The sequence below is a fragment of the Gorilla gorilla genome, chromosome 6, assembly GCF_029281585.2.
Source record: "Gorilla gorilla gorilla isolate KB3781 chromosome 6, NHGRI_mGorGor1-v2.1_pri, whole genome shotgun sequence".
In the NCBI taxonomy this organism is placed as follows: Eukaryota; Metazoa; Chordata; class Mammalia; order Primates; family Hominidae; genus Gorilla; species Gorilla gorilla.
Genome location: NC_073230.2, coordinates 64,060,486 through 64,078,582, shown reverse-complemented (window position 1 = coordinate 64,078,582; position 18,097 = coordinate 64,060,486). Strand labels below are relative to the sequence as shown.

General features: G+C 44.9%; 1 protein-coding gene across 6 annotated transcripts in view; it reads right to left on the bottom strand.

Annotated features, from left to right (window-relative positions):
• ZNF713 (zinc finger protein 713) overlaps positions 1-12,150 on the bottom strand; it is a 60,411-nt gene extending 48,261 nt beyond the window's left edge. For all 6 annotated transcript variants that reach the window (XM_055347099.2, XM_019030738.4, XM_019030740.4 and 3 more), the window contains exon 1: positions 11,735-12,150. The gene's annotated coding sequence lies outside the window, so the exon portion shown is untranslated. The remainder of the gene's footprint in view (positions 1-11,734) is intronic.
• Between the last annotated feature and the right edge of the window lie 5,947 nt (positions 12,151-18,097).

The window sequence follows — 18,097 nt, the reverse complement described above, 5'->3', positions numbered from 1 at the left end:
TCAAGGTGGTGTCTACCAGGTTGCTCTATGGTAAAAGTTACTATCTTTCCTTTTGTTGCTAATAAATATCCTGGGGGAAGATACTTTAAGGCTACCTACAGGACAGACGGATGCAGTGGCTCATGCTTGTAATCCTAACACTTTGGGAGGTGAAGGTGGGAGGATGGCTTGAGCCCAGGAGTTTGAGACCAACCTAGGCAACATAGTGAGACCTTCACTATGAAAAAAAAAGAAAAAATTAGCTGGGTGTGGTGGCGAGTGCCTGTAGTCCCAGCTATTCGGGAGGCTGAGGTGAGAGGGTTGCTTGAGCCTGGAAGGTCGAGGCTGCAGTGAGCTGTGATCATGCCACTGCACTCCAGCGAGCCATGATCACGCCACTGCACTCCACCCTAGGTGAAAGAGTGAGACCCTGTCTCAAAAAAAGAAAAAAAAAAAGAAAGAAAAAAGACTATGTACATATCTTGCTTCTCAAACCCATTAATTTTAGCATCATCAGTGTATCTCATCTCATCTGCAACAATTATTAAAGTGGTGTTTGCCTAATGGTGTTCTTCTATTTCCCTCTTACTAATTTAGTATTGGAATTTTTCCATAAGGAAAAACTGCTTCTTATCCCCTATTCATTCATTTATTAGATTATTTGCTTATATCTATAGAGACTCATGGATACTTATTTTATTCTATGAGTTAAAAGTCAAATACTTTTCTTATTTATTTTATTGCACAAATTGTTTCAGCTTTGGCCATTACGAGACTCCTGTGTTATTTCAACCAGGCTTTCTCCTTTCTTAAGCACTTTCTCACTTCTTGGCAATATAAGATGTTTCAGGCTCTAGCATTTTTCCTGCCCAGCCCTGGAATCAACCGTTTCTCCAAAGTGCCCTGGTTCCTTTTACTGGAGAACAGGATTTAGAAACAAAGATTTGGGTGCTAGGTATGCTTATTGCTACTGGGGTATCATTGCTTCTAGGCCCTCTTAGCAGACATAGCTAGGAAATATATAATATTTATATATATATATACACACACAAACTAACCATGTATATACACACATCAATTATGTGTGTGTTTATGTGTATATATATATATATATATATATACACACACACATTATATATTAAATATCATGAGTTCATACTGATATCTAATTCCAATCTAATACCACAAGGTTCATTTTAGTCTTCCCTTTTTCCTTACTGGTAACTTCCTTCTTCAACAGTAAAAAATTGGTGGCTCTTATTATCTACTTATTTGTTCAATTGTGACATACATATAACACAGCTTTATAATAGAGTTGCTAACTCATACCCTTGTGAGAAACACAATTACTGACTTGATTACAGCATTTATGTGGAATTCTTTTCATCTTTAGCCTTACAGTACCCAGTTAAGATACTGTTTCCTAAAGTTATTTAAGGTTAGTTATTTTCTTCCTCACCTCTTTCAATGTGGTTACATCCTTCCTTTGTAATGTAGTTAGGTCCAATTTATTAGTGTTTATATTCACTCTCCTCTATTTTTTATTGTATTTATTCTCAGGTGGCTTCTCTCATTGTCTTGGTTTCACTGCTCATCCTTTCTGAGCTACAGAAAAACATACAAATGTAACCACCCTCCTGGACACCCCCAGGTAGATGTCCCTCATATTTCTCAAGCCTAACATATCCAAAACTCATTCTCTCTCAAGTCTCTTGCCATTAATTTTCCATACAGTAAGGTAGGTCAGAATGGTGACTCCACAGCCAAACCATATGGGTTTGTCTCCCAGCTCCATGACTTTAGCTGTATGAGTCTGGTTGGGTAAATGACTCAACCTTTCCAGGCTTCCACTTCCTTATCTATAAAACTAGGAATAATAATAGTATCTACCCGTGGGTTTGTTGTGAGGATTAAGGAAAAGTGAAAATTTGTAAATATTTAGAATATAACAGCACAAGCCAGGCGCAGTGGCTCACACCTGTAATCCCAGCACTTTGGGAGGCCAAGGTGGGCAGATTGCCTGAGGTCAGGAGTTCGAGACCAGCCTGACCAACATGGAGAAACTCCGCCTCTACTAAAAATACAAAATTAGCCAGGCATGGTGGCGCATGCCTGTAATCCCAGCTACTCGGGAGGCTGAGGCAGGACAATCACTTGAAACCAGGAGATGGAGGTTACAGTGAGCCGAGATCATGCCATTGCACTCCAGCCTGGGCAATAAGAGTGAAACTCTGTCTCAAAAAAAAAAAAAAAAAAAAGAATATAACAGCATATAATAAGCAGTAGATAGATAGATATATCTTAATTCTAACTCTTCTATCATATTCCCCATCTCAATGAATAGCAACACCAAGCCTGAAACCCGAATGGCATCCTGAGCTCCCTCGTTCTCCCTTAGGCTCTCTATCTAATCAATGTCACATTCTGGTATACGTATTCCCTTCAGTATCTCATGAATGTTTCTGGTCTTCATCTTCATGTCTAGTACATTGGTTCAGCCACCATCAGCTCTCACTTTGATTACTGCCATTCCCTTCTAACTTATCTCCTTGACTTTAGTCTAACCTTTTCTTCATACTGCAGCCAGAGTGATCTTTCCTATACCCCTCTCTACCATGGAAATACCCTCATTTTACTTTTTGGCAAATATTAAAACACAAATTTTAGTAAATATATAAAAAATGAAAATCACTTATAATATCACCTGGAGATAACTAGTTACCTTATTTTTGGGATTTATCCTTTCAGGCTTTTTCCATGTATACACACACAGTCATACACATGCACATATTATTAAATGTATAATTTTCTTTTCAGAAATCTACATTTTAATTGACAATATTGTAGATCTCACTTCATGACAGAAAACAAAAGTCAAAACATTCATTTTCTTAATAGATTCATAATATATTCCTTTGCATGCAATAACCAAAACTTATTTCATTATTAATAGACCTTTAGGTCGTTTTCTTTCTTGCTTGCTTGCTTGCTTGCTTTTATAGACAACAGCAAACACTGTTAGACATACAGTTTTTGAATGATTTTGCCTGATTAGTTCCTTAGGAAAAGTGTAATTGCAGCGTCAAAGAAAAGGCAAAACACTGTCCAGGAAGGTTGTATCAATTTATATATTCATCACCAATACATGAGACCATTAACCAATGTCAGGCTTTGTTCTTTAACATATTTAATCACTGCTTTAACATGCACTTCTTAGATATATGGGACAGAAGTATTTATATTTTTAGCTTTGTTTTTTAAATAAATTACCCTTTCGTGTCATCTGTCCATTTTTCCACTATTGTCTTTTTCTTGACAATAGTGATTTCTTGATTTGCAAGAGGTCTTTAGACAGAAGGTAGTATAAAGTAAAGGGATTAACTCAGCAGAACTGGATGATCCAAACCCTGAACATTTCAAGGAAAGGTACCCTAGCCTGCCTCCTTGGGAGACAACCTCTAAACCCCTGGAATATCCTGCCAGTTAAGAGTGTCTTTGTTTGCCTGAGGCCATGGGACATGTTCAGATGTTAATGCTAACAAAGGGACCCTGTTATGTTGAGAACTGCAGGCCATGTGGTAGCTCCTCCTCTGAAAGGGCTGGAGAGTGAAGGTCAGCCACAAGGGTGGTCAGCCAAGCCTACATGACTGGTGTTGGGGCTCAGAAAATGATACTGCAAATTAAAGGCCTCAAAAGCACAAGTTTCTCTCTGGCCTTCTCCTGCCCTCCTTTCTCTCACCCCTCATTCTCCCCTTAGAGTAGGCTTAGAAACTAGAATACCGCTTCCCCAAGGCAGGTCATAGAAACAACAACCCTTGGCCAGGTGTGGTGGCTCATGCCTGTAATCCCAGCAATTTGGGAAGCCAAGGTGGGCGGATCATTTGAGGTCAGGAGTTTGAGACCAGCCTGGCCAACATGGTGAAATGCTGTCTCTACTAAAAATATAAAAATTAGCCGGGTGTGGTGGCAGGTGCCTGTAATCCCAGCTACTCAGGAGGCTGAGGCACAAGAATGGCTTGAACCCGGGAGGCGGAGGTTGCAGTGAGCCAAGATCGTGACACTGTACTCCAGCCTTGGCAACCAGCAAAACTCAGTCTCAAAACAAACAACAACAAAAAACAGGAATGCTTTTTCTCCAAAGCCAGTCATAAAACCTAAAAATATTACCCTAATTCCCTGCCTTCTGTATAATAACTGGCCATAAATACATTATATGACCTGCCTTGTTTCATTGTAGGTCATAAGATCCTCATTCTAGAGTGGTCTTACCCCACACTGGGTAGGAAGGAATACTTCCCAAAGAGAACAAGGAGAATCTGAACACCCAGGCCTGGCTGCATTTCCCCATTCAATCTACAGGATGAGATCATACCCTTTTTGTCCAATCATATTTATACATGGATGTCCATAGCTAAGCATAAACTGTATGTTTATGTTTATGTTTCCCTGTATCTTCGGGTCTTCAGTCTGAAGGCTCCCATGTCACATAAAACTATGATCAAATTAGTCCGGGCGCGGTAGCTCACGCCTGTAATCCCAGCACTTTGGGAGGCTGAGGCGGGCGGATCATGAAGTCAGGAGATCAAGACCATCCTGGCTAACATGGTGAAACCCCGTCTCTACTAAAACTACAAAAAAATTAGCCGGGCGTGGTAGCGGCCGCCTGTAGTCCCAGCTACTCGGGAGGCTGAGACAGGAGAATCACTTGAACCCGGGAGGCAGAGGTTGCAGTGAGCAGAGATCACACCACTGCACTCCAGCCTGGGTAAATTTGTATGCCTTGTCTCCTATTACTCCGCTTTTTTTTTTTTTTCCAAACAATTTCACTCTTGTTGCCCAGAATGGACTGCAATGGCATGATCTTGGTTCACTGCAACCTCACCTCCCAGGTTCATGTAATTCTCCTGCCTCAGCCTCCCGAGTAGCTGGGATTATAGGCTCCCGCCACCACGCCCGGCTAATTTTGTATCTTCAGTAGAGACGGGGTTTCTCTATGTTGGTCAGGCTGGTCTCAAACTCCCGACCTCATGTGATCCAATCGCCTTGGTCTCCTAAAGTGCTGGGATTACAGGCGTGAGCCACCGCGCCCAGCTTATTCTGCTTTTTTTTTTTTTTTTTTTGGTCAGTGCTTTTCAGCAAACCTTCAGAGGGCAAAGGGGAAGTTATAAAACTATTACCAAATAAACTTATTATGCTTTTCTCTTGTTAACCTGTGTTTTGTTATAGGGTTTTCTGTCATGACCCTTATGATAGGGAGAAAAGGGATCACCCCTACGCCAGTCCCCAATTAAAACCCTGAACACCAAGCTTGAGTGAGCTTCCCTGGTTCTGTATGGCACGAACACAAATCTCTCACACGTTGTTCCTGGGATTTTTTTTTTTTTTTTTTTTTTGAGATGGAGTCTCACTCTGTCGCCCAGGCTGGAGTGCAGTGGCGCGATCTCGGCTCACTGCAAGCTCCGCCTCCCAGGTTCACGCCATTCTCTGGCCTCAGCCTCCCGAGTAGCTGGGACTACAGGCGCCCGCCACCAGGCCCAGCTAATTTTTTTGTAGTTTTAATAGAGACGGGGTTTCACTGTGTTAGCCAGGATGGTCTTGATCTCCTGACCTCGTGATCCGCCTGCCTTGGCCTCTCAAAGTGCTGGGATTACAGGTGTGAGCCACCATGCCTGGCCTTTTTTATTTTTATTTTTATTTTTTTTGAGACACAGTTTCGCTTTTGTTGCCCAGGCTGGAGTGCAATGGCATGATCTCAGCTCACCGCAACCCATGCCTCCTGGGGTCAAGTGATTCTTCTGCCTCAGCCTCCCAAGTAGCTGGGATTACAGGCATGCGCCACCACGGTTGGCTAATTTCGTATTTTTAGTAGAGACGGGGTTTCTCCATGTTAGGTCAGGCTGGTCTTGAACTCCTGACCTCAAGCGATCCACCCGCCTCGGCCTCCCAAAGTGCTGGGATTACAGGCATGAGCGCCCAACCTTTTCCTGGGAGATTTAAATGTTATCTGTAAAATTCCACAGAGAGAGAGGACAATGGGAAGCCTGTACCTGGTCTCTCCTGGACCTTGGAGCTTGCTCTATGTGCTTTTTTTCTGTTGCTGATATTTTTCTTTTTTGAGACGGAGTCTCACTCTGTCGCCCAGGCTGGAGTGCAGTAGTGGAATCTCGGCTCACTGCAACTGCCGGGTTCAAGCAATTCTCGTGCCTCAGCCTCCCAAGTAGCTGGGATTACAGGCACCTGCCACCACGGCCAGCTAACTTTTGTATTTTTAGTAGAGATGGGGTTTCACCATGTTGGCCAGGCTGGTCTTGATCTCCTGACCTCAGGTGATCCACCCACTTTGGTCTCCCAACGTGCTGGGATTACAGGCATGAGCCACCATACTTGGCATGTTGCTGACTTTTAATTTGCATCCTTTCACTCTAACACTCTACCATAAATGCAACACAGTATTTGCTGAATTCTAGGAGTTCTAGCAAATCACTGAACCAGAGGGTAGTCTTGGGGACCCAAGAACACAGACAGTAACCAGCAACTCCCTTGTCAAACACACACACACATATAGTCTCCATGCCACCATTTGTCTTTTATTTTTGCTGCTTTCTAAAAGGAGCTAATTCGTAAAAGTTCTGCATTGTAAAATTTGTTTTTTCCTCTCTGTAGAGGTCCTAAGTGTGTGTGAGGGTTTTGTTCTTTTATTCCTTATATAAGTTAAACACATTATTTTTTTAACTCAAGTTCCACACATTTTTTACATAAGCTCACAAGGGAAAAACATGGGAATATATGGAGTAAAATGTGAGGGCCCTTCAACATTTTTTTTTTTTTTTGAGACAGAGTTTCGCTCCTGTTGCCCAGGCTGGAGTGCAAGGGCGCAATCTCAGCTCACCGCAACCTCCGCCTCTCGGGTTCAAGCGATTCTCCTGCCTCAGCCTCCCAAGTAGCTGGGATTACAGGCATGCACCACCACGCCTGACTGATTTTGTATTTTTAGTAAAGACGGGGTTTCTCCATGTCAGTCAGGCTGGTCTTGAACTCCCGACCTCAGGTGATCTGTCCGTCTCACCCTCCCAAAGTGCTGGGATTACAGGCATGAGTCACTGCACCTGGCCTCAACTCCTCTTTCACTCTACTTCCCTCCTTGGAAGAATTCCTTGGCGTGCATTGCTCTCTATGCATTTTTTTTTTTTTTTTTTTTTGATACAGAGCCTCGCTCTGTCACCCAGGCTGGAGTTCAGTTGCACGATCTCGGCTCACTGCAACATCCACCTCCCCCTCCCAGATTCAAGCAATTCTCCTGCCTCAGCCTCCCGAGTAGCTGGACTACAGTCACGCGACACCACGCCCGGCTAATTTTTTGTATTTTTACTAGAGACGGGGTTTCACTGTGTTGGCCAGGATGGTCTCGATCTTTGACCTCGTGATCCATCCACCTCAGCCTCCCAAAGTGCTGAGATTACAGGCATGAGCCATTGCACCCAGCCACTTGTGATTTTTATAAACAAGGGTTTACTACTTCCCACTTTAGATTCATAGATGACAGTCCATCTTAGTTGAGATTTACTTCTTTTCTATGATTTAATTTTTTTCTATTAAATAAGTGGACATCATTTCTCTTAATCTTTTTTCTCTCCTGATTTCTATTTTCATACTTTGCCTTGCAAGTCACATTATACTTTTGTTCCTGCAAACCATTATGTATCATGAACTAGTGTGGGTGAAATAAAAATTACATTTTGCAGGTGTTTATATACTCAGATGTGTTTCTGTTTATTTATGTTTTTGTTTTGAGACAGGATCTCACTTTATCACCCAGGCTGCATTGCAGTGGCACCATCATGGCACACTGCAGCCTCAAACGCCTGGGCTCAAGAGCTCCTCCTTCCTCAGCCTCCCCAGTAGCTGGGACCACAGGTGCGCACCACCACGCACGGCTTTTTGTTGTTGTTGTTGTTGTTAGCGACCAGGTCTCACCATGTTTCCCAGGCTGGTCTAGACACAATTTCTTTCTATGATTTAATTTTTTTTCTATTAAATAAGTGGACATCATTTCTCTTAATCTTTTCTCTCCTGATTTCTATTTTCATACTTTGCCTTGCAAGTCACATTATACTTTTGTTCCTGCAAACCATTATATATCATGAACTAGTGTGGGTGAAATAAAAATTACATTTTGCAGGCGTAAATGCAGACACAATTCTTCTATTAAATAACCATGTGACTTTGGAAAGGTATTTAGACTGAGCTTTAATTTCGTTCATATTTATATTAGAATGTTGAAACTGAATTATTTCTTAGTTCCTGTATATAAACTTCTAATTGTCCACATTTATTTGCTGATGAACTAATCAAATAGTAACTTTTTCATTTACTGTTCATTCAAAACTTAATAGTTTAAAACCTTAATCTATGCTAGGAATTGTTCCAAGCATGTGTGGGAGTAGGCACACTCAATTTTTTTTTGAGACAGAGTCTCACTCTGTCGTCCAGGCTAGAGTGCCGTGGCACAATCCAGGCTCACTGCAACCTCCACCTCCCGGGTTCAAGCACAATTCTCCTGCCTCAGGCACGTGCCACCACACCCAGCTAATATTTGTATTTTTAGGAGATGGGGTTTCACCATGTTGCCCAGGCTGGTCTCAAACTCCTGACCTCAGATGATCCACCCACCTCGGCCTCCCAAAGTGCTGGGATTACAGGCATAAGCCACCACATCCAGCCTCTCCTTAATATTTGATTCTCCTGTGTATCTGTGATACCAGGATAATAATTCTTATATCTTTATTTAGAATTCTCTTAAGGGATACATTTTTTCTTGTAATAATGATTTAATTGAGGCAGTTTTAATCTTACAGCAGATTAGAATTTTCAACTCATTTTGATGTTGTAACTGTTATGGACTAAATTATATTCCACACCCACAAATTAGTATGTTGAAGTCCTAACCCCCAATGTGACTTTATTTGAAAATAGGGCCTTAAAGGTTGTCATTTTTTTTTTTTTTTTTTTTTTGGAGACAGAGTCTCGCTCTCTTGCCCAGACTGGAGTGCAATGGTGTGATCTCGGCTCACTGAAACCTCTGCCTCCCGGGTTCAAGCAATTCTCCTGCCTCAGCTTCCCAAGTTGCTGGGATTACAGGCACCCACCACCACACCCGGCTAATTTTTGTATTTTTAGTAGAGATGGGGTTTCACCATGTTGGCCAAGTTGGTCTTGAACTCCTGACCTCAGGTGATCCACCTGCCTCGGCCTTCCAAAGTGCTGGGATTACAGGCATGAGCCACTGCGCCGGGCCTGTAATTAAAGTCAAATAAGGTCATAAAGGTGGGGTCTTAATCCAATAGCAGTAGTGTCCTCATAAGAAGAAGAAGAGGCACCAGGAGTGCATGCACCCAGTGCAAAGGCCAGCAGAAGAGGACACAGAGAGATGCCAGTCCCTTCTGCAAGCCAGGAAGAGAGGTTCACTGGAAACCAACAGGGCAGGCACTTTGATTTTGAACTTCCCACCTCTAGAACTGTGAGATACCACATTTCTGTTGTTTGCACTCAGTCTGCAGTATTGTATAGCAGACTGAGCAGGCTATGACAGTCACCAAAGATGCATACTCTAAGGTAAAATTAAAAGCATGGTCTTCACAGCTGACATTTCCAATCAGTTGAAAATGACACCAACATGTTACAAGAATTATAACTCATAAGATTTATATAGTCCTCTTTTCTAATGAAATTCACATACAAATCTGCACTCAAACTGCTTTTTTTGGGGTAAAAAAAAAGTGCATGGGTGTAAGGCAAAGCCAGATGCAATATCAAGATCATAAAGGGCTTTGAGGGCATCACTAAGGAACTAGAACATTATCCTGATGGCGGCAGGGAGCCGCAAGTTTTCAGCAACTGAGTGACTTTCCACCAACATTCATCACTGAATAACTATCTATTTAGAACGTACTAATTGCTACAACCTACTAAGTGTTCCAACCTGCCTTTTAAAAAATTATTATTTTTTTTTAACTTTTCTGTATCTTTTAAATGCCTCACAATTTAAGTTAAAAGAAATGGATCATGCCGGGCGCAGCGGCTCACGCCTGTAATCCCAGCACTTGGGAGGCCGAGGTGGGCAGATCACCTGAGGTCAGGAGTTTGAGACCAGCCTGACCAATATGATGAAACTCCGTCTCTACTAAAAATACAAAAATGAGCCAGGTGTGGTGGCATGTGCCTGTAATCCCAGCTAATCAGGAAGCTGAGACAGGAGAATCATTTGAACCCAGGAGGCAGAGGTTGCGGTGAGCGGAGATCACACCATTGCACTCCAGCCTGGGCAACAGGAGCGAAACTCCATCCCAAAAAAAAAAAAAAAAAAAATCATTATATGAAAGGACATAATTAAGGGGGATTTGCTTAAAACATTTATTTTATTTTTTGAGACAAGGTCTGATTCTGTCACCCAGGCTGGAGTGCAGTGACTGGCTCACTGCAACCTTCATCTCCCGGGCCAAAGCCATCTTCCCACCTCAGCCTCCTGAGTAGCTGGGGACTACAGGCACACACCACCAAGTGCGGTTAGTTTTTCTAGTTTTTTCTGTAGCAACAGGGTCTTGCCATGTTTCCCAGGCTGGTCTCGAACTCATGAGCTCAAGTGATCCTCCTGCCTCTGCCTCCCAAAGTGCTGCGATTACAGGACCGCAACCGGCCTAAACATTTTAAATGAAAAAATCTATGTATGTATGTACGCATGTATGTACGTATATGTATTCCGTGCAGAAACTGTCAGGGCAGTGACAGAATCTAGAAACAGCTGGCCGAACGCCGTGGCTCATGCCTGTAATCCCAGCACTTTGAGAGGCCAAGGCGGGAGGATCACTTGCGCTCAGAGACCAGCCTGGGAAACATGGCGAGACCTGGTCGCTAACAACAACAACAATAACAAAAAGCCGCGCGTGGTGGTGCACACCTGTGGTCCCAGCTACTGAGGAGGCTGAGGAAGGAGGAGCTCTTGAGCCCAGGCGTTTGAGGCTGCAGTGTGCCATGATGGTGCCACTGCACTGCAGCCTGGGTGATAAAGTGAGATCCTGTCTCAAAACAAAAACATAAATAAACAGAAACACATCTGAGCATACACACGCCTGCAAAATGTAATAAAAGTGTCACTGCAATTCCGTGGAAAAGTGACTCAACGGATAACGGCAAGGCAATGAGAGAAAAAGGTAATCTCTACCTAACCCCTTACCACAAATATCATACTCAATGAAATACAGATAAAAAGGAGAAAAAGAAAATATTTTAAAAATTCTTTAAACCTATTATAAGAAAATAAAGCCGAACGTTTGCATAATCCTGAGATGAGGAAAAACTTTCCCCCAAAATGACATCTATGGACGCTTGCCCAAAAATAAACTGCAAATTTTTCTTTAGCCTCAGTCATTCCCAGATAGTAGAAGACAATGTGTTTATAATATTGGAACGGGTAAGACCTTCCTATAAAAGACCAAAAATCTGAAAGGGACACGGGGCGGGTGAGGAATGGGGACAGCGGGGACAGCGGCCGCCCCTCCCGCCGCCTGCCGCCTCCCGCCGCCGCCGCCTCCCGCCTCCGCCGCCGCCTCCCGCCTCCCGCCTCCCGCCTCCCGCCTCCCGCCGCCGCCGCCGCCTCCCGCCTCCGCCGCCGCCTCCCGCCTCCCGCCTCCGCCGCCGCCTCCCGCCTCCCGCCTCCGCCGCCGCCTCCCGCCTCCGCCTCCTCCCGGCGCGCACTCACCTCCGCAGACAAAGGGCGCTCGGGCAGGCTCCGCCCCCTGACGCCACCGCCGCCGCGGTGGACCCGGGCGGGAGAAGGTGCCGAGGGCCCCGCAGCCTGAGCCAATGACGCCCGGTGACTGGGCTCCTGGGGCCGGTCCAGCCACCGGCGCGCCAGGCCTGCTCTGAGGACAGCCTCCCCGCAATGGCGGCGCAAGACGCTGGCCTCAGATCCCCAATACGCATGCGCTGGCGGTGCTCCGAGCCTGCTTCCTTCATCGCAACCCTCATCGCCGGGGCTCCTGACTCCCACCAGCTTTCCCGGGTCTGTTTCTCATCGGGGCTATGCGGACCCCGGGGACCGCAGCCTCGAGCCTTCCCAGAATTTTCCGGTCATAGAAGGCCGAGGGGGACGGGCCGAGGACCCGTCCCTTCGTCCCTGCCAATTAGAAGCGTTGGACTGTCCGTCTCCATGGTGACGACACAAGCCTTCCTTTCAGTCCTGGAACCACCCCTCCTTCCCATCAATTTCATATTGATTAAACTCAAAATATAATGATGATGATGTTATTGGCCGGGCGCGGTGGCTCACGCGTGTAATCCCAGCACTTTGGGAGCTTGAGGCTGGTGGATCACCTGAGGTCAGGAGTTCGAGACCAGCCTGGCCAACATGGTGAAACCCCCGTCTCTAATAAACGTACAAATATTAGCTGGGCGTGGTGACGGGCGCCTGTAATCCCAGCTATTCCGGAGGCTGAGGCAGGAGAATCGCTTAAATTCGGGACGGGGAGGTTGCAGTGAGTAGAGATCACATCATTGCACTCCAGCCTGGGCAGCAGAGTAAGACTCCATCTCAAAAAAAAAATACAATAATGATATCATTATATCATTATATAGTATATGCTACTGATGCGAAGAATGGAATTTTATTTTATTTATTTATTTATTTTTTTGAGACGGAGTCTTGCTCTGTGGCCCAGGCTGGAGTGCAGTGGTGAGATCTCCGCTCACTGCAAGCTCCGCCTCCCGGGTTCATGCCATTCTCCTGCCTCAGCCTCCCAAGTAGCTGGGACTACAGGCGCCCACCACCACGCCCAGCTAATTTTTTTTTTTATTTTTATTTTTAGTAGAGATGGGGTTTCACCGTGTTAGCCAGGATGGTCTTGATCTCCTGACCTCGTGATCCTCCTGCCTCGGCCTCCCAAAGTGCTGGGTTTACAGGCTTGAGCCATCGCGCCTGGCCAAAGAATGGAATTTTTTTAGGCGTAACATTTTGCTTAATTGGAGTTCGGAGTTAGTTAGTTTTTTTTGTTTTATTTTGTTTTGTTTTTCAGACAGGGCCTTGTTCTGTCACCCAGGCTGGAGGGCAATGGTGCCATCATGGCTCAGTGCAGCTTCAAACTCCTGGGCTCAAGCATCCTCCCGCCTCAGCCTCCCCAGTAGCGAGGATTACAGCAGCCCTGAGCCACTGCGCCCTGCTAATTTTTAAAACTTTTTTGTAGAGATGGGGATCTCACTATGTTGTCCAGGCTGGTCTTGAACTCCTGGGCTCAAGGGATTCTTACTCCTCAGGCCCCCCAAGGTGCTGGGATTACAGGCGTCAGCACTGTGCTAGGCCCCAGAGTTAGTGTTCTTCAGCATCAAAATTGTGTACATCTGTTTATACCAGTTATAATGAGATTTTACATATTTCATCTTTGAAAATGTTTTTAAGATAGATACGTACTGCCAAACACTGATACCATCCATGAACATATGATTTAACTTGAGCATATTCATTGCTTGGAAGAATAGAGTTCTGTTATATTCTCTTGAAATTTGCATTTTAGCGTGTCATTATATGGCAGATTAATCACTTCCAATTGAAGGTTAGGTGGGAACTCCTCAACTGCACAGTTACAGGGATATTGAAATATAGAAATGTGCTTTGCATTTGCATAGAGGTCCAAAAATGCTACCAGAACTACCAGAACTATAGATTGAGCTTGGAAAATATAGCCACTGCAAATTTCTGCAAACCAACTAAAATAAGGTTATATAAGGTTGATGTAAAAGCAACTGTAGTTTTTGGCATTAAAAGTAATGGCAAAAACCACAATTACTTTTGTACCAACCTAATACTAAATTAGGGTTTTCTTAACTTCTTTAAAAATATTCTTGCCTGACCAGGTGTGGTGACCCACACCTGTAATCCTAGCACTTTGGGAGACTAAGGCGGGCAAATTGCTTGAGCTCAGGAGTTCAAGACCAGCCTGGCCAACATGGTGAAACCTCATCTCTACTAAAAATACAAAAATTACCTTGGCATGGTGGTGGGTGCCTGTAATCCCAGCTACTCAGGAGGCTGCTGAGGCACAAGAGTTGCTTGAACCCAGGAGGCAGATGTCGCAGTGAGCCGAGATTGCACTACTGCACTCTAGCCTGGGCAACAAGAGAAAACTCCATGTTCAAAAAAGTCACACACACACACACACACACACGCACGCACACACATACCCAAATTGACATGATACTTTTTAATGAAAGACAAAGTGAATTATATTTTAACTTCCATGGGATTTTGCTCACTCAAGTAACTTGAAGTTCATTGTTCTTATTCCTTGCCAAAGATCCACCAGGATAAGTGACATGGAGGGGGAGACTCATTGTGGGATATGTTGGAAGGCGGTTCTTGGCTCCCCTTGTACCTCATCTTAGGACTCATGTGGTGTGTGAACGGAAACTGTTCAGTTTCCCAGAAAAAAATGACAGTTTTTTTTTGAGACAGGATCTCCCTCTGTCACCCAGGCTGAAGTGCAGTGGTGTCATCATAGCTCACTGCCGCCTTGACTTCCTTGGCTCAAACAATCCTCCCTCCTCATTTTCCTGAGTAGCTGGAGGCATGCACCACACCTGGTTAATTTTTAAATTTTTTGTAGAGATGGAGCCTTGCTATGTTGCCCAGGCTGGTCTCAAACTCCTAGCCTCAAATGATCCTCCTGCCTTGGGCTCTTAAAGTGCTGGGATTATAGGCGTAAGCCACCATGCCCGGCCCCTTAGCTTCTCTTTCAATGAGCTGCTGCTCATTGCTAGGGAGGAGGGTGGAGAAGGAGGGCATCACTATCTATTGTGAGGAAAAGTTTTAGTTCTGGCAACCATGAATATCTTACTCAGCAAAACAGACTACCATCTGGAAATTTAGTTCCTAGACTGACTTTGTGAGTGCAGCCCAATCCAGTTGCCTGAGCTTAGTGGGACATGGCTCAGGCCAGAATTTGGGTTTTGGAGGTGAGACGGGCTAAAGTGGCCTGAAGAGCCCTGCCTGGGCCAGAACCTGGGTTGGAGGACATAGGATGCAAAGACAACCTTTGTGGGTTTGGAGAGGCCAAGGCTGAGGAAGTGCCCAGAGCCCACTCTGTATGCGTGTGTGTGAGTGTGTTGGGGCATCTGCCCTCAGCAGAGTGGGTGTGTTTGTGTGTGTCACTAGTGGTCTGTGTGTGACAAACATCTGCTCTCCGTGTGTGTATCTGTCTGTATTTGAGGGATGGTTAGTGTGATTGTGTAGTGTATTGAGGCAACCCATGCCCACAGTGATGTGTGATTTGTCTGTTTTCGTGTGCACGTTGGGTGGTGTGAGTCGCTGTGTGGTATGTGTCCTCTGTGGTAAGTGTGTGCATGTGCACATGCATGTGTTTGTGTGTGTGGCAGGGTGGAATGTGTGACTGATGGTGTGTATGGTCTGTGTGGAGAGGAGCATGTGCACTAAGCGTGTGAGTGTGTGTGGGGGGTGTATGGTTGTGTGGTGCATTGGGGGAATGTGCATCATCAGTGGTGTGCTGTTTGTATTTATGTATCAGTCAATGTGTGTGTGTGGTGTGTAAAGGGTGACCATTCTCTCGTGGGCCCCTGCCTTTTCCACATCGTGCAGCATACACACACCGAGGTGCAGTTCTGTGGGCCTTGAGGGTGGTGCATCAGCATAAATCAAGTTTCATTGCAGCAGGAAGAAGGAAGACCGGGCTGGGCATGGTGGCTCACACCTGTAATCCCAGCACTTTTGGAGGCCAAGGCAGGCGGATCACCTGAGGTCAGGAGTTGAGACCAGCCTGGCCAACGTGGCGAAACCCCAATTCTACTAAAAATAAAAAAGTAGGGCGTGGCGGCACATGCCTGTAATCCCAGCTACTTGGGAGGCTGAGGTGGGAGAATCGCTTGAACCTGGAAGGCAGAGGGTGCAGTGAGCTGAGATCGCATCATTGCACTCCAGCCTGGGTGTCAGAGTGTGACCCTGTCTCCAAAAAAAAGAGAGAAAAAAAAGAAAGAAGACTAAGTATGAATTAACAGGAGTTAGGAAAGGTTTCCTGGAAAGAAGGACTTCCAATCTATGCCTGTGCTCTATTTGACTGGGATTTCAGCAAGCAAAGGTGAGTGTTCTGTTTGGGGGATAGAGGGAGAGGTAAACTTACCATATAGGTCCTTGCAAGTGACCAAAGAGCACAGCAGGTGATCCTGGGAGGGTGAGTGACAGGGGCATCACAAGAGAGCTGAGGTGTCAGACCCAGAGCACCACATCCAAGAGCCAGGGTTTGCTTCTTCACAGGGAAGAGTCAGTGAGCATTCTTGGGCTTGGGAGTGATAGGTTCTGGCCTGGCCACTGCCAAATAGGTATTGAAGCTGGGTTCAGTGGCTCACACCTGTAATACCAACACTTTGGGAGGCTGAGGTGAGCGGATCACCTGAAGTCATGAGTTCAAGACCAGCCTGGCCAACATATAGTGAAACCCTATCTCTACAAAAATACAAAAAGTAGCTGGGCGTGGTGACGCGTGCCTGTAGTCCCAGCTACTCAGAAGGCTGAGGCAAGAGAATCGCTTGAACCTGGGAGGAGGAGGTTGCAGTGAGCCAAGATCGAGCCACTACACTCCAGCCTAGGCAACAGAGTGAGATGAGACTCTTGTCTCAAAAAAATAAAAGGTTGGACGCAGTGGCTCACGCCTGTAATCCCAGCACTTTGGGAGGCCAAGGCGGGTGGATCACGAGGTCAGGAGTTCGAGACCAGCCTGGCCAACATGGAGAAACCCTGTCTCTCCTAAAACATATACAAAAATTAGCGTGGCGGCATGCACCTGTAATCCGAGCTACTCGGGAGGCTGAGGCAGGAGAATCATTTGAACCCATGAGGCGGAGGTTGCAGTGAGCTGAGACTGCACCACTGTACTTCAGCCTGGGCGACAGAGTGAGACTCAGTCTCTCAAAACAACAACAACAACAACTAAACAAACAAAAAAACATTTGGGGGAAAGGGTGACATTCTTCAGAATAGACCGTATGTTGGGTCATAAAACACACCTTAATACATTTAAAAAATACTGAATTATACAAAGCACCTTTTGTGATCACAATGGAGTGATGCCAGATATCAATAAGCATAAGAAAACTGAAAAATTTGCAAATATATACAATTAAAACATTAAAACAATTAAAAACAAAACACTATTTTTTTGGTAGCAGAGGACAGGGTCTTGCTCTGTCACCCAGGCTGGAGCGCAATGGCACGATCACGGCTCACTGAAGCCTCAACCTCCTGGGCTCAAGCTATTCTCCCATCTCAGCCTCCTGAGTAGCTGGGTCTACAGGCATATATCACCACACCGAGCTAATTTTTTATTTTTTGTAGAGATGCAGTCTCACTGTGTTGCCCAGACTGGTCAAACTCCCGGGCTCAAGCAATCCTTCCACCTCAGCCTCTCAAAGTGCTGGGATTACAGGTGTGAGCCACCATGCCTAGCCTCTTATGATGTTTTTATTTGGCTTTAATATTCGGATAATACTGGCCTCACAGAATGAGTTAGGAATTGTTTCTTCCTCTTTCCCTTTTGGAGAGTGTGAGAAGGATTGCTGTTAATTCTTTTTGAAATGTTTGGTAGAATTCACCAGTGAAGCCATTTTTTCATGGACTTGACTTTGTTGGAAGGTTTTTAATGCCCTGTTTTACTACTGCTATTCAATATTCTACTAGAACTTCCAACAAGAACAATTAGACAATTTAAAAAAAATGAAAAGTATCAACACTGGAGAGGAAGTAGTCAAACTATATTTATTTGCAGATGAGAATACATATCCCAAATATAGAGCAAATCCAAAAGAATCCATGAAAAAGGCTACTAGAGCTAATAAATGAATTCAGCAAAGTTGCAGGATGCAAGATTAACATATGCACAAAAATCTATTATGTTTCCATACAATTGAAATAAATAAACAAAAAAGTTAAGAAAGTAATTCCATTTACCATAGCATCTAAAAAGTAAAATACAGGCTGGGAGCAGTGGCTCACCCCTGTAATCCCAGCACTTCAGGAGGCTGAAGCGGGCAGATCACCTGACGTCAGGAGTTCAAGACCAGCCTG